This window comes from Tursiops truncatus, chromosome 4, assembly GCF_011762595.2.
Source record: "Tursiops truncatus isolate mTurTru1 chromosome 4, mTurTru1.mat.Y, whole genome shotgun sequence".
Classification (NCBI taxonomy): domain Eukaryota; kingdom Metazoa; phylum Chordata; class Mammalia; order Artiodactyla; family Delphinidae; genus Tursiops; species Tursiops truncatus.
The window spans coordinates 352,107-372,339 of NC_047037.1; positions in this window are offsets into that span (position 1 = coordinate 352,107).

The following is a 20,233-nucleotide window of genomic DNA, read 5'->3' on the forward strand; positions in this document are numbered from 1 at the left end:
GCTCAATCTGTGTGCCCCATGTCCAGCATGGGAGTGTCAGTGGCACGAAGTATTAAAATAATCTAATGTGTAAACAACAATGTATCTGAGTCTCTGGATACAACTGCATCTGGGTCTCTAGCTCTATTGTGTGCATATCTCTGCAGATACATCTAGTCCTCAACTCCCTCCCAGTCACTCCCCTGTCTTAGGCTCCCATTTGTCCAGATCTCTAGAGCTATATACAGCGCTCTCTCGCTCTCTCTCCCTCACTTTCTCACTCTCTTTCTCTTTCACTTTCTCTCTCTCTCTCTCTCTCTCTCTCTCTATCTCTCTCTCGCCCTCTCGCTCTCTCTCCCTCACTTTCTCTCTCTCTTTCTCTTTCACTTTCTCTCTCCCTCTCTCTCCTTCTTTTCACTGGGCAGAAATGGAACATCATTTTCAAGAGCCACACAGGTGGCATAGGCCTTCTGGGAAAAGAATCTGGCCACGGTAGCCTCAGGACAAGTAGGATTGGAGATGTGGAAAGAGACAGCTTATGGAAGAGTTGGTGCTTTCAAGAGGGTGGGGGGAACACTGGGTCACAGTGTGCCATGAAACACTGAGATGCTTGTGGGTGCTTTCAAGAGGGTGGGGGGAACACTGGGTCACAGTGTTCCGGGAAACACTGAGATGCTTGTGGGTGGAAGGACTTGCACAGGCTCTTCCTAGAGCTAGGAACTGTGGCTTTACCATCTTGGTTGTCCAATGCTGGCCGCTCCAGAGAAACCTCAGAGCCCAGGGACAGGCAGCGGTACCTCCACAGGGAGGCCAGCGGTGCACTGTGCATAAACACACCTGCGGGCTCTCAGGATTCCCTGGCTGCCATGCAGATCACAGCTTCTGCTCCCCCAAGCAAGCTTATCTCACCTGGATTGTCCAGGAGGGAGGTGATCCAGGTCTGGCAGGCAGTGCCTTCTGGGAGAAGCCAGCAAATCCCATGTTTCAGTGATTAATTTTCTCAGCCAAAACTTCCAACTACTCGGGAAAACCCCCCCTGATCCAACAAGATGGTCATGCCTCCCTCTGATCTCTGGCACTGCAGGACAAGGGACTAGGACATACACCTCCTCAGGACATCCTCCTGGGCCCCCTGGGACTTGCAGACACTTACTGGTCCCGGTGACATCCGTCCAAGGGTACCACCTGACAACCGACCTTAGTGGGTACAGAAAATCAAACACACAGATCACACAAACACCCCTACGCGCGTGCGCGCGCACACACACACACACACACACACACACACACCAGCCACGTTTTCATGAATTGCTGGTGTAATTACTCTGATTGCCAACTGTTTCTGAATAAGCTCACTATCCTCATGTTAATCCACGTGGTGGCCAAAGAAGCATGGTGGCAAAAGAACACATTTGGCATGGTTCTGTATTTTTTGGTGGGGTTTCTTTTGTTGGTTTGTTTTAAATTTTTCTGTTCTCTGCAGCCCAAATGCACCGATAATGTTGGGATGGCTGTACTTGGAATCCAAGCTTTCCTTTCAAACTCAGCTGTGTCATCATCCATCATGTAACGTGCTACATACCCCTCTCCTTCCCCTTCCCCTTCCCCTTCCTCTTCTCCTTCTTCTTCTTGGTACAGTTGTCAGTTGACCACTGAATGTGAAACCGACTCTCTCTTTTGTACGCCAAGGATAAGCACTGAAAATAAGTTCCTTTCCTTGTGAAACATACACGTGTGGCATGCCCCTTTCTCTGGTCTCTCCATGGCATGTGAGCAACGGGATGGGTTTCAGAGTACCTCTGAAAAAGTCCCAAACAGCTGAGGACCATGGGTAGACACTAGATAAGCACTCAAGCTTAGTATGTGAATTATCGGGAACTCAAACCCCAGCCAAGGAAATGCTTTAGGAGTGTGAGGCAATGATGTCCTGGTGGTGATGAGGGAAGTGGGAAACGTACTCGATGCAAACTAGGCTCTAGGTTCTCTCTCCATTTGGGAAAGTACAGTGACACACTTAAGCGTGAATGACTCAGAGGTGGGGAATTCCACACACTTAAGCGTGAATGACTCAGAGGTGGGGAATTCCACGGAGACAGAAAGTATGTGTGGAATGTTGAAAGGTGTGAAAAGGAGAGAGCACTTGACCCCAAGCATTCTGGAAAAGGATGACGAGGGCGGCAGCTTCAAAGGGACCTGGGAGCCTCCGAGCAGGCCTTCCATTCCAACGCCCACTTGCCTCTCGGGATTCCTTCCAGGTTCTCAATTGGCAAGGAAGGGTTCTGCACCATCTGTGGCTATTTACATAAATAGGGGCGTGGCATCCTCATCCATTATAAACCCTGAGCTTCTGAGAACTGAACAGTTGGCCAGCAGTTTCCATGCCATCCCTGTGGGTCTCCCACCATGGATTCGTCCAGCTCATCCGGCACATACAGCACCTCCAGAGGTACGTTGCCCTCAGCATCTGGGCTCTGCGCTTGGATCATCCAAATACACTCATGCACCTCCCGACCCAAGGGTTGATCACCACGAAGATTGAAGTTTCCCAATGACCACCAAATGGCATGCACTGATATGCTGGCACATGTTTCTGGAATCACTTGGGCAAAAGGATGCACCTTGGTTTGGGCATTTCACGTAGATATTTCTGGTTTGCTGCTTCATTGGTTTTCCTTCTAGAAATCCACATGGAAGTTGGTAGCCCTGTTGCCTGACAATGGCTTCTCTACTAAAAATCCCAGCCTGTGTTTGCAGTGAACGGAACACGAGTATTTGATAACGTTCCCAACTAAACTGACACTCTTTTCCAGTTGACAGTGTTTGGGATTTTGAATTTGTTTCACATGTTCTATTCTTGCTGTTGTTGCGGATTTGCTCTGTTATGTTGTGTGTTCCATTTGAACTGGTTAACTTCCACGGTGTCCATGGAAATAATCCACATCCAGTATGTGTTAAGATTACGAGACAAAGAGAGATTTTCTTTGAGCACAACTGAAAGCTAGAACCTGGGAAACAGAGGTTCCAGGAGCACTCCAACTGTCTTTCATTAGACTCCAAGGTAGGCACTGCAGGAGTCTCTGGAAAGCCAAAATCTGCAGTGTGACAAGTCCGTTCCTTGAGTGCTTTCCAAATATGTTCCTTGGAGCTGGCAGGAAGGAAGGGCGCTTTTAAAGGGAGTCCCTGTTGGGGATCCGAAACCCTTGCCTTGTCTTGAATCCTTCCAGAGGGAGACCTGGAGACGACCCTACATCACCAGCTGCCAGCTGCTAGGGCAGGTAGCCCTTGCAGAAGGGTTGGCATTGACCTAGAGTTGGAGAGATTTCAGGAAACTCAAGATCTCAAGGGTGTGCAGGACGTGCCTGAAACCACACCCTCCCTGGCCATCACACCCGGCTCCCACCTTAGAATGCAGGAAACAAACATCCATCCATTCCCTTGCTACAAGAAATAGGCAACCTCAAATAGGAAAGGGGTGGGGGGTAGCCCTTCAGACTGCCCAACTGAAAGAATAGCACGCACACGGGGAGCGTCACCATGACCTCGGTGACTAAAAGGGAAACTCATCTTCTGAGGAGTACTGGGCTGTTGTGGGTGTGTGGGTGGGTTGGCGCCATCAGACAGGGCAGCACGTTGGTCATGGCTCAAAAAAATAGGTTTTCTAAACAATCCTCTAGTGTGTTCTGTGTTGGGGGTTGGCTTGTGTGTTGGTCTGGCTTCATTGGGCTTTCGTCTACTTTCCTTTCCAATAGTGAAAGTGCAGATATGCTGTGCGAATGATAGTTCAGAAGCCAGGTTCCTATGGTTAGCATAGAGTTAGAGGTAAATCTGGTAGAAGCCATCAAGGTTTTCCAAGGCCTCCACAGGTGGAAAATCCTTCCACCCGTTTTGGTCACGGTAGCCTGTTTTCCTAGGGCTTTCCCCTTCTCTTTGCATTGCGTCCTGTGGATCATTGGCGAATGGTGAGGTGATCCCCATAGCCTTGACCCTCAGCTTAGCTTGAGCCCCCAGGGTCCCACTCAGCGTGGCTTTCGGGGTGTACCCACGGTTTATCCAAAGGCAGAGTCTTCCCCTGGCTTAGAGCTTTTTCTCATGGCACAGGGACCAGCACTGGGCCGGCACCATTCATTTGCACCTCCATGGATTCTCCCCTGACACATTCCCCCTCTTCTCTCCCACAGGCCGACTCTCAAGACCATCGCGAAGGAGGAGGCTTGTTCTGAGTCTGAGTCAGAAGGACACCCTGCAAGCACTCTTTCAACAGAACCCCTATCCCGGGATAACGACCAGAGAATGGCTGGCACGAGAACTGGACATTCCAGAAAGCAGAATTCAGGTACAACCGAGTCTCTCGATCCATTTTCCCTCTCGGGGTCCATGTCCAGATGCAAGTTGCCCCACTCCAGTTGCACTCCTTACTCTAGGGCTTTCCTCTTCGGGGTGCTCCAGACAGCAGGAACTCGAATCTTGGCAAGAAGGTGGCTCCCTTTGGAAAACGTGGCCAGACTGAGCTGTGTGGCGAGAGGTCCATTCAAATGTGTGGTCAAGTATAAAGGGCGAGGGGCCAAGGAAGCAGGAAGGCCTGGTGGTGTCAAGGAGATGTTACCTTGATGGCTGCCCTCTGAGGAACTAGCTGTGCTGAAGACTTCCCTCTCTGGGCACGTTGGAGAGGAGTCACCAAAGTTAGGAACACCGTGCCTGCGACCTTACAGAGCGTCGCCAAAGACTGATTGACTTTCCCTACGAACACTTTTTCTCAGGGTGTCCAATTTTCCACACACCACCATCAGAAATGTCTAAAGACATGCACGCACACACGCACACAAGCACAGGTCCACACTGCTGTTCGGCCTCGGGGAATGAGGTAGCATGCACAGTGTTTCACTGTTGAAGACAAGGACACATATTCTGAAGAAGGGGAGCGGGTACATAAGAGCCTCCTGACCTAAAAGTGATGGAGGCATGTAGTCCCTGAGTAGTAACTGTCAATGAGTAGTTCCCAGGCAGCATGAGAAGAGTGGTTTTCATGGGGGCACTTGCTAATGGATACGATTGCATGTTATGAGACAGTACTGCCTGTGGGGACATAAGAGAGGCAGGGAGACATGAATCGGGCATGGACTACGGGAAACGGGAGGCAAAGAGACCAAATGAGGGAAAGGAGATTGAGCCTGAGAGCCTGGGACAGAGACAGAGCGAGGGGAAGGCAGGCAGGCAGTCACTTGGGCAGCCGGGGGGGGTCTCAACAGAGACAGACGTCAACAGGTAGATGTGGAGAATCGTAGACAGAGACCAAAAGACCCACAGAGAAAATGGTAGTTTTGATGAGAACGGCTGGGGCGGGGGAGAGAGACAGAGAGAGTTAGCTATCCATCCCATTCTGACTGTGGGAAAGCAAGCATTGTCTCCTCCTGTGTCACAAGTCATTACTCTGGACACCAGTAAGGTGACTCGAAGAGGAAGGATTATTTTCACGGACACAGATTGTGTATTCTGGAATCTGGTGCACTTCTTCAGAGGTAAAAGCCGGAGTCTACATTCTACATGCTAGTGAGACTTCAGTCCCTTTGAATCGTAAATATTTCCACTGGGGGCAGACGGGCCATACTGGGTCTCCATCAGTCGGCTTGTTGCTCGCCGACTGGCTGGCTGGCCGGCTGGCTGGTGCGTTTGTGCATTTCTTCTATGGTGCATCCCTGCAATAGATCTTGGAAGTACGTGCATAAGCATTGAAAGACAAGGCTTTCTTTCTTTGTATCCAGGTTTGGTTTCAAAACCAACGAAGAAGACGCCTAAAGCAGAGCCGATTGCTGTCGGAGAATGCCTTCAAAGGAGGGCAGTCACAGCCACGGCGGCCCCCACCACCTGAGGCTTTGACTCGAGGTAAGTACCCGGCATTCCATAGGCATTTCCCAAGAGCATCTCCTTGAGACAGAATCATCTATGAACGTGGATGACCGTGGGAGGCCAAGAACGCTTCAGAGAGGAAACCATGATATCTTGGGATCTTGCCCCATTCCTGTTCCACCCAGGAGCATCATGCCCCTCTTGGAGGGTGGGGAGATGCATGCCCAGGAAGGCTTGGAATCTTTGGGTCCAGAACCTGCTCGGACGTGCAGAAATGCCTTCTTCCGTCACATGGGGCGTTTTCACATAGCACTGAGTTAGGTGTATCGATGTATCGATCTTGATCTATGACATACCGCTTCCTACATACCACACACTGGATCTGCTGTGAATGTGCTGAAATTGGCCTGAGTGTCCTCTCTTCTCTGTGTGTTCTTCTTTAGGAAGCATGGGAAGAGAGGCCAGGCGAAAGAGGACTTTCATCTCTCCTTCTCAAACAAGGGTCCTTATGCAAGCCTTTGAGAGGGATCGATTTCCATCTATTGCTGCCAGGGAAGAATTGGCTCACCAGACAGGAATTCCCGAACCTCGAATCCAGGTAAGTTCTCCACCAGTGGGTGGAACTTGGCTTCTCCCACGAGAAAGGAGTGTTAACCCTTGCGACGGGTTGTTGCTGGATATATGTAGGCTTGGAGACGGGGGATTGGGAGGAAGTTCCCTTCGTCTTACGAATACGCTACGGGGGCTGATCTGAAGGCATCCATTTCCAGAAGAGGACAGGGCAATGGAAGTCCTGGGCAGCCAGGGAGGGGCCTGAGTTTGTAGCTGGTCAATGCCAGCTCTCCTCAAAGACAGGGGGTGGGGAGGGGTGCGGAGAGTGGTGTGAGTCCTGTGTTGCCCTGACGTCCTCCCGCATTTTCAAGAGCCAAGGTGAAAGCTCTATAGGAAAAATGGCCCTTAGGTGAGGCCCAACAGTACTTGCCATGGGTCTGACAGATTGGAGGGCATGTCAGGTCAGGGCAGGGCAGGTTGGGGCGGGCTGGGGTGGGCCGGGAATGAGGCGGCGGCAAGTCGATCTGGATTGTCACGCTGCTAATGCTCCTGTCGCCCCATATGGTTCCCTAGATATGGTTCCAGAACCGAAGAGCTCGGCACCCAAAGCAGAGCGCTAGTGGGCCTGCGAATGCCTTAGCCAAAGGCCCTGATGCCACATCAGCTGTGACTGCCCTGTCGGACCAAAGCACCCTGCCCACTGTCCATAGAAGCTCTCATCGTCATCCTCCCTCTCATGCACCTGATAGCATGCAATCCTTTGCTGCGGCCACTGCTGTTTTCCTCCCCCTCCTTTCTTGGGCCAGAGGCTTCCTATGGGTGCTGTGTGGGCCAGCCGTTGATGTTCATCATGCTCCAGCCCAGCCTGGCAGCCCTTCAGAGATGCCAGAACCCACAGCCTCTTCTGGCCACAGTTCCGTGGGGCGAACGGTCACATGCTCTCATCGCCAGTGGGCAGCCTGCCCAGGGGGCCATCTGGCCACCTGCACCACCAGAGACACACTTCTGGCAGCAGCAGGCAAGCTCAGGTGAAGAGACATCTCCCCAGCTGGAGCAACAGCCCCAGCGCTCAGCCCTTACAGGCTCCTCAAGCCTCCTGGATGAACTCTTGTCAGACGTGGACATTCTGGACAAGGCAGGCCCTTTTCTGAATGTGGACACAGAGGAAGAGGAACTTGCAGCAACCCTGGAAGCCCCCCTCAGCGAGGAAGAATTCAAGGCCCTGCTTGACATACTGTCAGGCTCCCCAGTGCCACAGGTTTAGGGGCAGGAAGGAAGGCCTTCCCCCGAGCCCCTTTCAAGCCTCCTTTCCTGGGAGGCAGAGCCATGGGGGAGAGAAAGAAGAAGGAACAAGCAATGCTCATGATAGTGTCTGGCAGGGAGAACAAGGCAAGTTGACTGTCGACAGCAACTGCGTTGTGCCCAGGAGGGATGCCATGCTCCACACGGACTGTCACAAAGCTTGCGCACCAAGAGGGACACCCTCTCTGAAGCCTCAAGGAATTCAAACCTTCCAATGAGAACGAGGAGGACCCAACGCTGAACTGGATTTCCCCGTTGTATGTGACATTCCATTGATCCAATCAATAAATCTTGGCACTCAGTTCAAGTTCTTGGTTGTGCTTTTGTCGCTTTGATTTCTCCCGCATTTCCTCAGAGAGGTGAAATCCCTCCCATGACTTGGGACAGCATGGAAGGCGGTCCAGATACCCCTGTCTAGTCCCGTAGCTTGTAGCCACAAACACACCCTAGTGGAATCACGAAAACAGTCTCTCAGTGACAACATTCACTTGCTTTCTGGGTGCATGGTATGGAAGAGTTCCTCGAGGGCGTAGCCTTTGCACACAAGGACAGAACTATGCAAACACTTTCATTGCCAGGGTTTATAGTAACAACTGTGCCCAATGTATTATGCACACAAATCATCACTCTCCATCTCCTTCTCTCTCTCTCTCTCTCTCTCTCTCTCTCTCTCTCTGGCTCATTACATGTCCACGGCTACACACTACAGGAACACACCTCTCAAAAGATAAGCCAAGTTATAACTAAAGTGATGAACAAATGAACTGAAAAACCCAATGCCTGTGGCATTGTAACGTCATGGCAGATGATCCCTTCCACCGCTTCTTTCAAAAATATTTTCCAACACATGTGTCTCGTACACTCTGTGTTGAGTGATTCTCCACTGGCTCAATCTGTGTGCCCCATGTCCAGCATGGGAGTGTCAGTGGCACGAAGTATTAAAATAATCTAATGTGTAAACAACAATGTATCTGAGTCTCTGGATACAACTGCATCTGGGTCTCTAGCTCTATTGTGTGCATATCTCTGCAGATACATCTAGTCCTCAACTCCCTCCCAGTCACTCCCCTGTCTTAGGCTCCCATTTGTCCAGATCTCTAGAGCTATATACAGCGCTCTCTCGCTCTCTCTCCCTCACTTTCTCACTCTCTTTCTCTTTCACTTTCTCTCTCTCTATCTCTCTCTCTCTCTCTATCTCTCTCGCCCTCTCGCTCTCTCTCCCTCACTTTCTCTCTCTCTTTCTCTTTCACTTTCTCTCTCCCTCTCTCTCCTTCTTTTCACTGGGCAGAAATGGAACATCATTTTCAAGAGCCACACAGGTGGCATAGGCCTTCTGGGAAAAGAATCTGGCCACGGTAGCCTCAGGACAAGTAGGATTGGAGATGTGGAAAGAGACAGCTTATGGAAGAGTTGGTGCTTTCAAGAGGGTGGGGGGAACACTGGGTCACAGTGTGCCATGAAACACTGAGATGCTTGTGGGTGCTTTCAAGAGGGTGGGGGGAACACTGGGTCACAGTGTTCCGGGAAACACTGAGATGCTTGTGGGTGGAAGGACTTGCACAGGCTCTTCCTAGAGCTAGGAACTGTGGCTTTACCATCTTGGTTGTCCAATGCTGGCCGCTCCAGAGAAACCTCAGAGCCCAGGGACAGGCAGCGGTACCTCCACAGGGAGGCCAGCGGTGCACTGTGCATAAACACACCTGCGGGCTCTCAGGATTCCCTGGCTGCCATGCAGATCACAGCTTCTGCTCCCCCAAGCAAGCTTATCTCCACCTGGATTGTCCAGGAGGGAGGTGATCCAGGTCTGGCAGGCAGTGCCTTCTGGGAGAAGCCAGCAAATCCCATGTTTCAGTGATTAATTTTCTCAGCCAAAACTTCCAACTACTCGGGAAAACCCCCCCCTGATCCAACAAGATGGTCATGCCTCCCTCTGATCTCTGGCACTGCAGGACAAGGGACTAGGACATACACCTCCTCAGGACATCCTCCTGGGCCCCCTGGGACTTGCAGACACCTACTGGTCCCGGTGACATCCGTCCAAGGGTACCACCTGACAACCGACCTTAGTGGGTACAGAAAATCAAACACACAGATCACACAAACACCCCTACGCGCGTGCACACACACACACACACACACACACACACACACACACACACACACACCCCAGCCACGTTTTCATGAATTGCTGGTGTAATTACTCTGATTGCCAACTGTTTCTGAATAAGCTCACTATCCTCATGTTAATCCACGTGGTGGCCAAAGAAGCATGGTGGCAAAAGAACACATTTGGCATGGTTCTGTATTTTCTGGTGGGGTTTCTTTTGTTGGTTTGTTTTAAATTTTTCTATTCTCTGCAGCCCAAATGCACCGATAATGTTGGGATGGCTGTACTTGGAATCCAAGCTTTCCTTTCAAACTCAGCTGTGTCATCATCCATCATGTAACGTGCTACATATCCCTCTCCTTCCCCTTCCCCTTCCCCTTCCCGTTCCTCTTCTCCTTCTTCTTCTTGGTACAGTTGTCAGTTGACCACTGAATGTGAAACCGACTCTCTCTTTTGTACGCCAAGGATAAGCACTGAAAATAAGTTCCTTTCCTTGTGAAACATACACGTGTGGCATGCCCCTTTCTCTGGTCTCTCCATGGCATGTGAGCAACGAGATGGGTTTCAGAGTACCTCTGAAAAAGTCCCAAACAGCTGAGGACCATGGGTAGACACTAGATAAGCACTCAAGCTTAGTATGTGAATTATCGGGAACTCAAACCCCAGCCAAGGAAATGCTTTAGGAGTGTGAGGCAATGATGTCCTGGTGGTGATGAGGGAAGTGGGAAACGTACTCGATGCAAACTAGGCTCTAGGTTCTCTCTCCATTTGGGAAAGTACAGTGACACACTTAAGCGTGAATGACTCAGAGGTGGGGAATTCCACGCACTTAAGCGTGAATGACTCAGAGGTGGGGAATTCCACGGAGACAGAAAGTATGTGTGGAATGTTGAAAGGTGTGAAAAGGAGAGAGCACTTGACCCCAAGCATTCTGGAAAAGGATGACGAGGGCGGCAGCTTCAAAGGGACCTGGGAGCCTCCGAGCAGGCCTTCCATTCCAACGCCCACTTGCCTCTCGGGATTCCTTCCAGGTTCTCAATTGGCAAGGAAGGGTTCTGCACCATCTGTGGCTATTTACATAAATAGGGGCGTGGCATCCTCATCCATTATAAACCCTGAGCTTCTGAGAACTGAACAGTTGGCCAGCAGTTTCCGTGCCATCCCTGTGGGTCTCCCACCATGGATTCGTCCAGCTCATCCGGCACATACAGCACCTCCAGAGGTACGTTGCCCTCAGCATCTGGGCTCTGCGCTTGGATCATCCAAATACACTCATGCACCTCCCGACCCAAGGGTTGATCACCACGAAGATTGAAGTTTCCCAATGACCACCAAATGGCATGCACTGATATGCTGGCACATGTTTCTGGAATCACTTGGGCAAAAGGATGCACCTTGGTTTGGGCATTTCACGTAGATATTTCTGGTTTGCTGCTTCATTGGTTTTCCTTCTAGAAATCCACATGGAAGTTGGTAGCCCTGTTGCCTGACAATGGCTTCTCTACTAAAAATCCCAGCCTGTGTTTGCAGTGAACGGAACACGAGTATTTGATAACGTTCCCAACTAAACTGACACTCTTTTCCAGTTGACAGTGTTTGGGATTTTGAATTTGTTTCACATGTTCTATTCTTGCTGTTGTTGCGGATTTGCTCTGTTATGTTGTGTGTTCCATTTGAACTGGTTAACTTCCACGGTGTCCATGGAAATAATCCACATCCAGTATGTGTTAAGATTACGAGACAAAGAGAGATTTTCTTTGAGCACAACTGAAAGCTAGAACCTGGGAAACAGAGGATTCCAGGAGCACTCCAACTGTCTTTCATTAGACTCCAAGGTAGGCACTGCAGGAGTCTCTGGAAAGCCAAAATCTGCAGTGTGACAAGTCCGTTCCTTGAGTGCTTTCCAAATATGTTCCTTGGAGCTGGCAGGAAGGAAGGGCGCTTTTAAAGGGAGTCCCTGTTGGGGATCCGAAACCCTTGCCTTGTCTTGAATCCTTCCAGAGGGAGACCTGGAGACGACCCTACATCACCAGCTGCCAGCTGCTAGGGCAGGTAGCCCTTGCAGAAGGGTTGGCATTGACCTAGAGTTGGAGAGATTTCAGGAAACTCAAGATCTCAAGGGTGTGCAGGACGTGCCTGAAACCACACCCTCCCTGGCCATCACACCCGGCTCCCACCTTAGAATGCAGGAAACAAACATCCATCCATTCCCTTGCTACAAGAAATAGGCAACCTCAAATAGGAAAGGGGTGGGGGGTAGCCCTTCAGACTGCCCAACTGAAAGAATAGCACGCACACGGGGAGCGTCACCATGACCTCGGTGACTAAAAGGGAAACTCATCTTCTGAGGGTACTGGGCTGTTGTGGGTGTGTGGGTGGGTTGGCGCCATCAGACAGGGCAGCACGTTGGTCATGGCTCAAAAAAATAGGTTTTCTAAACAATCCTCTAGTGTGTTCTGTGTTGGGGGTTGGCTTGTGTGTTGGTCTGGCTTCATTGGGCTTTCGTCTACTTTCCTTTCCAATAGTGAAAGTGCAGATATGCTGTGCGAATGATAGTTCAGAAGCCAGGTTCCTATGGTTAGCATAGAGTTAGAGGTAAATCTGGTAGAAGCCATCAAGATTTTCCAAGGCCTCCACAGGTGGAAAATCCTTCCACCCGTTTTGGTCACGGTAGCCTGTTTTCCTAGGGCTTTCCCCTTCTCTTTGCATTGCGTCCTGTGGATCATTGGCGAATGGTGAGGTGATCCCCATAGCCTTGACCCTCAGCTTAGCTTGAGCCCCCAGGGTCCCACTCAGCGTGGCTTTCGGGGTGTACCCACGGTTTATCCAAATGCAGAGTCTTCCCCTGGCTTAGAGCTTTTTCTCATGGCACAGGGACCAGCACTGGGCCGGCACCATTCATTTGCACCTCCATGGATTCTCCCCTGACACATTCCCCCTCTTCTCTCCCACAGGCCGACTCTCAAGACCATCGCGAAGGAGGAGGCTTGTTCTGAGTCTGAGTCAGAAGGACACCCTGCAAGCACTCTTTCAACAGAACCCCTATCCCGGGATAACGACCAGAGAATGGCTGGCACGAGAACTGGACATTCCAGAAAGCAGAATTCAGGTACAACCGAGTCTCTCGATCCATTTTCCCTCTCGGGGTCCATGTCCAGATGCAAGTTGCCCCACTCCAGTTGCACTCCTTACTCTAGGGCTTTCCTCTTCGGGGTGCTCCAGACAGCAGGAACTCGAATCTTGGCAAGAAGGTGGCTCCCTTTGGAAAACGTGGCCAGACTGAGCTGTGTGGCGAGAGGTCCATTCAAATGTGTGGTCAAGTATAAAGGGCGAGGGGCCAAGGAAGCAGGAAGGCCTGGTGGTGTCAAGGAGATGTTACCTTGATGGCTGGCCCTCTGAGGTACTAGCTGTGCTGAAGACTTCCCTCTCTGGGTCACGTTGGAGAGGAGTCACCAAAGTTAGGAACACCGTGCCTGCGACCTTACAGAGCGTCGCCAAAGACTGATTGACTTTCCCTACGAACACTTTTTCTCAGGGTGTCCAATTTTCCACACACCACCATCAGAAATGTCTAAAGACATGCACGCACACACGCACACAAGCACAGGTCCACACTGCTGTTCGGCCTCGGGGAATGAGGTAGCATGCACAGTGTTTCACTGTTGAAGACAAGGACACATATTCTGAAGAAGGGGAGCGGGTACATAAGAGCCTCCTGACCTAAAAGTGATGGAGGCATGTAGTCCCTGAGTAGTAACTGTCAATGAGTAGTTCCCAGGCAGCATGAGAAGAGTGGTTTTCATGGGGGCACTTGCTAATGGATACGATTGTATGTTATGAGACAGTACTGCCTGTGGGGACATAAGAGTGGCAGGGAGACATGAATCGGGCATGGACTATGGGAAACGGGAGGCAAAGAGACCAAATGAGGGAAAGGAGATTGAGCCTGAGAGCCTGGGACAGAGACAGAGCGAGGGGAAGGCAGGCAGGCAGTCACTTGGGCAGCCGGGGGGGTCTCAACAGAGACAGACGTCAACAGGTAGATGTGGAGAATCGTAGACAGAGACCAAAAGACCCACAGAGAAAATGGTAGTTTTGATGAGAACGGCTGGGGTGGGGGAGAGAGACAGAGAGAGTTAGCTATCCATCCCATTCTGACTGTGGGAAAGCAAGCATTGTCTCCTCCTGTGTCACAAGTCATTACTCTGGACACCAGTAAGGTGACTCGAAGAGGAAGGATTATTTTCACGGACACAGATTGTGTATTCTGGAATCTGGTGCACTTCTTCAGAGGTAAAAGCCGGAGTCTACATTCTACATGCTAGTGAGACTTCAGTCCCTTTGAATCGTAAATATTTCCACTGGGGGCAGACGGGCCATACTGGGTCTCCATCAGTCGGCTTGTTGCTCGCCGACTGGCTGGCCGGCCGGCTGGCTGGTGCGTTTGTGCGTTTGTTCTATGGTGCATCCCTGCAATAGATCTTGGAAGTACGTGCATAAGCATTGAAAGACAAGGCTTTCTTTCTTTGTACCCAGGTTTGGTTTCAAAACCAACGAAGAAGACGCCTAAAGCAGAGCCGATTGCTGTCAGAGAATGCCTTCAAAGGAGGGCAGTCACAGCCACTGCGGCCCCCACCACCTGAGGCTTTGACTCGAGGTAAGTACCCGGCATTCCATAGGCATTTCCCAAGAGCATCTCCTTGAGACAGAATCATCTATGAACGTGGATGACCATGGGAGGCCAAGAACGCTTCAGAGAGGAAACAATGTTATCTTGAGATCTTGCCCCATTCCTGTTCCACCCAGGAGCATCATGCCCCTCTTGGAGGGTGGGGAGATGCATGCCCAGGAAGGCTTGGAATCTTTGGGTCCAGAGCCTGCCCGGACGTGCAGAAATGCCTTCTTCCATCACATGGGGCGTTTTCACATAGCACTGAGTTAGGTGTATCCATGTATCGATCTTGATCTATGACATACCGCTTCCTACATACCACACACTGGATCTGCTGTGAATGTGCTGAAATTGGCCTGAATGTCCTCTCTTCTCTGTGTGTTCTTCTTTAGGAAACATGGGAAGAGAGGCCAGGCGAAAGAGGACTTTCATCTCTCCTTCTCAAACAAGGGTCCTTAAGCAAGCCTTTGAGAGGGATCGATTTCCATCTATTGCTGCCAGGGAAGAATTGGCTCACCAGACAGGAATTCCCGAGCCTCGAATCCAGGTAAGTTCTCCACCAGTGGGTGGAACTTGGCTTCTCCCACGAGAAAGGAGTGTTAACCGTTGCGACGGGTTGTTGCTGGATATATGTAGGCTTGGAGACGGGGGATTGGGAGGAAGTTCCCTTCGTCTTACGAATACGCTACGGGGGCTGATCTGAAGGCATCCATTTCCAGAAGAGGACAGGGCAATGGAAGTCCTGGGCAGCCAGGGAGGGGCCTGAGTTTGTAGCTGGTCAATGCCAGCTCTCCTCAAAGACAGGGGTGGGGAGGGGTGCGGAGAGTGGTGTGAGTCCTGTGTTGCCCTGACGTCCTCCCGCATTTTCAAGAGCCAAGGTGAAAGCTCTATAGGAAAAATGGCCCTTAGGTGAGGCCCAACAGTACTTGCCATGGGTCTGACAGATTGGAGGGCATGTCAGGTCAGGGCAGGGCAGGTTGGGGCGGGCTGGGGTGGGCAGGGAATGAGGCGGCGGCAAGTCGATCTGGATTGTCACGCTGCTAATGCTCCTGTTGCCCCATATGGTTCCCTAGATATGGTTCCAGAACCGAAGAGCTCGGCACCCAAAGCAGAGCGCTAGTGGGCCTGTGAATGCCTTAGCCAAAGGCCCTGATGCCACATCAGCTGTGACTGCCCTGTCGGACCAAAGCACCCTGCCCACTGTCCATAGAAGCTCTCATCGTTATCCTCCCTCTCATGCACCTGATAGCATGCAATCCTTTGCTGCGGCCACTGCTGTTTTCTCCCCCTCCTTTCTTGGGCCAGAGGCTTCCTATGGGTGCTGTGTGGGCCAGCCGTTGATGTTCATCATGCTCCAGCCCAGCCTGGCAGCCCTTCAGAGATGCCAGAACCCACAGCCTCTTCTGGCCACAGTTCCGTGGGGCGAACGGTCACATGCTCTCATCGCCAGTGGGCAGCCTGCCCAGGGGGGCCATCTGGCCACCTGCACCACCAGAGACACACTTCTGGCAGCAGCAGGCAAGCTCAGGTGAAGAGACATCTCCCCAGCTGGAGCAACAGCCCCAGCGCTCAGGCCCTTACAGGCTCCTCAAGCCTCCTGGATGAACTCTTGTCAGACGTGGACATTCTGGACAAGGCAGGCCCTTTTCTGAATGTGGACACAGAGGAAGAGGAACTTGCAGCAACCCTGGAAGCCCCCCTCAGCGAGGAAGAATTCAAGGCCCTGCTTGACATACTGTCAGGCTCCCCAGTGCCACAGGTTTAGGGGCAGGAAGGAAGGCCTTCCCCCGAGCCCCTTTCAAGCCTCCTTTCCTGGGAGGCAGAGCCATGGGGGAGAGAAAGAAGAAGGAACAAGCAATGCTCATGATAGTGTCTGGCAGGGAGAACAAGGCAAGTTGACTGTTGACAGCACTGCGTTGTGCCCAGGAGGGATGCCATGCTCCACACGGACTGTCACAAAGCTTGCGCACCAAGAGGGACACCCTCTCTGAAGCCTCAAGGAATTCAAACCTTCCAATGAGAACGAGGAAGACCCAACGCTGAACTGGATTTCCCGTTGTATGTGACATTCCATTGATCCAATCAATAAATCTTGGCACTCAGTTCAAGTTCTTGGTTGTGCTTTTGTCGCTTTGATTTCTCCCGCATTTCCTCAGAGAGGTGAAATCCCTCCCATGACCTGGGACAGCATGGAAGGCGGTCCAGATACCCCTGTCTAGTCCCGTAGCTTGTAGCCACAAACACACCCTAGTGGAATCACGAAAACAGTCTCTCAGTGAAAACATTCACTTGCTTTCTGGGTGCATGGTATGGAAGAGTTCCTCGAGGCATCGCCTTTGCAACAAGGACAGAACTATGCAAACACTTTCATTGCAGGGTTTATAGTAACAACTGTGCCCAATGTATTATGCACACAAATCATCACTCTCCATCTCTCTCTCTCTCTCTCTCTCTCTCTCTCTCTCTCTCTCTCTCTCTCTCTCTCTCTGGCTCATTACATGTCCACGGCTACACACTACAGGAACACACCTCTCAAAAGATAAGCCAAGTTATAACTAAAGTGAAACAAATGAGTCCCAATGCCTGTGGCAGGTCATGTAGCACTTTAAGCACACAAGGCTCACATGTGAATGGGAGTGTCTATGGGAACTGAGTCTCTGGATCAACTGCATCTGCAGGTGTTTATAGTCCTCAACAACTGTGGCCCAAGATGTATATATGCACTTTCTCACAAATGGGAACACTTTCTCGATCTCTCTAGGCTCTCTCTCTCTCTCTCTCTCTCTCTGACACTCTTAAGCGTGGCTCAGACATGTTCCACGGCTACACACAGTAGGAATGTTGACACCTGTGAAAGAGAAGCACTTGACCCCAAGCATTCTGGAAAAGGATGACGAGAGCGGCAGCTTCAAAGGGACCTGGGAGCCTCTGAGCAGGCCTTCCATTCCAACGCCCACTTGCCTCTCGGGATTCCTTCCAGGTTCTCAATTGGCAAGGAAGGGTTCTGCACCATCTGTGGCTATTTACATAAATAGGGGCGTGGCATCCTCATCCATTATAAACCCTGAGCTTCTGAGAACTGAACAGTTGGCCAGCAGTTTCCGTGCCATCCCTGTGGGTCTCCCACCATGGATTCGTCCAGCTCATCCGGCACATACAGCACCTCCAGAGGTACGTTGCCCTCAGCATCTGGGCTCTGCGCTTGGATCATCCAAATACACTCATGCACCTCCCCGACCCAAGGGTTGATCACCACGAAGATTGAAGTTTCCCAATGACCACCAAATGGCATGCACTGATATGCTGGCACATGTTTCTGGAATCACTTGGGCAAAAGGATGCACCTTGGTTTGGGCATTTCACGTAGATATTTCTGGTTTGCTGCTTCATTGGTTTTCCTTCTAGAAATCCACATGGAAGTTGGTAGCCCTGTTGCCTGACAATGGCTTCTCTACTAAAAATCCCAGCCTGTGTTTGCAGTGAACGGAACACGAGTATTTGATAACGTTCCCAACTAAACTGACACTCTTTTCCAGTTGACAGTGTTTGGGATTTTGAATTTGTTTCACATGTTCTATTCTTGCTGTTGTTGCGGATTTGCTCTGTTATGTTGTGTGTTCCATTTGAACTGGTTAACTTCCACGGTGTCCATGGAAATAATCCACATCCAGTATGTGTTAAGATTACGAGACAAAGAGAGATTTTCTTTGAGCACAACTGAAAGCTAGAACCTGGGAAACAGAGATTCCAGGAGCACTCGAACTGTCTTTCATTAGACTCCAAGGTACGCACTGCAGGAGTCTCTGGAAAGCCAAAATCTGCAGTGTGACAAGTCCGTTCCTTGAGTGCTTTCCAAATATGTTCCTTGGAGCTGGCAGGAAGGAAGGGCGCTTTTAAAGGGAGTCCCCGTTGGGGATCCGAAACCCTTGCCTTGTCTTGAATCCTTCCAGAGGGAGACCTGGAGACGACCCTACGTCACCAGCTGCCAGCTGCTAGGGCAGGTAGCCCTTGCAGAAAGGTTGGCATTGACCTAGAGTTGGAGAGATTTCAGGAAACTCAAGATCTCAAGGGTGTGCAGGACGTGCCTGAAACCACACCCTCCCTGGCCATCACACCCGGCTCCCACCTTAGAATGCAGGAAACAAACATCCATCCATTCCCTTGCTACAAGAAATAGGCAACCTCAAATAGGAAAGGGGTGGGGGGTAGCCCTTCAGACTGCCCAACTGAAAGAATAGCACGCACACGGGGAGAGTCACCATGACCTCGGTGACTAAAAGGGAAACTCATCTTCTGAGGAGTACTGGGCTGTTGTGGGTGTGTGGGTGGGTTGGCGCCATCAGACAGGGCAGCACGTTGGTCATGGCTCAAAAAAATAGGTTTTCTAAACAATCCTCTAGTGTGTTCTGTGTTGGGGGTTGGCTTGTGTGTTTGTCTGGCTTCATTGGGCTTTCGTCTACTTTCCTTTCCAATAGTGAAAGTGCAGATATGCTGTGCGAATGATAGTTCAGAAGCCAGGTTCCTATGGTTAGCATAGAGTTAGAGGTAAATCTGGTAGAAGCCATCAAGATTTTCCAAGGCCTCCACAGGTGGAAAATCCTTCCACCCGTTTTGGTCACGGTAGCCTGTTTTCCTAGGGCTTTCCCCTTCTCTTTGCATTGCGTCCTGTGGATCATTGGCGAATGGTGAGGTGATCCCCGTAGCCTTGACCCTCAGCTTAGCTTGAGCCCCCAGGGTCCCACTCAGCGTGCCTTTCGGGGTGTACCCACGGTTTATCCAAATGCAGAGTCTTCCCCTGGCTTAGAGCATTTTCTCATGGCACAGGGACCAGCACTGGGCCGGCACCATTCATTTGCACCTCCATGGATTCTCCCCTGACACATTCCCCCTCTTCTCTCCCACAGGCCGACTCTCAAGACCATCGCGAAGGAGGAGGCTTGTTCTGAGTCTGAGTCAGAAGGACACCCTGCAAGCACTCTTTCAACAGAACCCCTATCCCGGGATAACGACCAGAGAATGGCTGGCACGAGAACTGGACATTCCAGAAAGCAGAATTCAGGTACAACCGAGTCTCTCGATCCATTTTCCCTCTCGGGGTCCATGTCCAGATGCAAGTTGCCCCACTCCAGTTGCACTCCTTACTCTAGGGCTTTCCTCTTCAGGGTGCTCCAGACAGCAGGAACTCGAATCTTGGCAAGAAGGTGGCTCCCTTTGGAAAACGTGGCCAGACTGAGCTGTGTGGCGAGAGGTCCATTCAAATGTGTGGTCAAGTATAAAGGGCGAGGGGCCAAGGAAGCAGGAAGGCCTGGTGGTGTCAAGGAGATGCTACCTTGATGGCTGGCCTCCGAGGAACTAGCTGTGCTGAAGACTTCCCTCTCTGGGCACGTTGGAGAGGAGTCACCAAAGTTAGGAACACCGTGCCTGCGACCTTACAGAGCGTCGCCAAAGACTGATTGACTTTCCCTACGAACACTTTTTCTCAGGGTGTCCAATTTTCCACACACCACCATCAGAAATGTCTAAAGACATGCACGCACACACGCACACAAGCACAGGTCCACACTGCTGTTCGGCCTCGGGGAATGAGGTAGCATGCACAGTGTTTCACTGTTGAAGACAAGGACACATATTCTGAAGAAGAGGAGCGGGTACATAAGAGCCTCCTGACCTAAAAGTGATGGAGGCATGTAGTCCCTGAGTAGTAACTGTCAATGAGTAGTTCCCAGGCAGCATGAGAAGAGTTGTTTTCATGCTAATGGATACGATTGCATGTTATG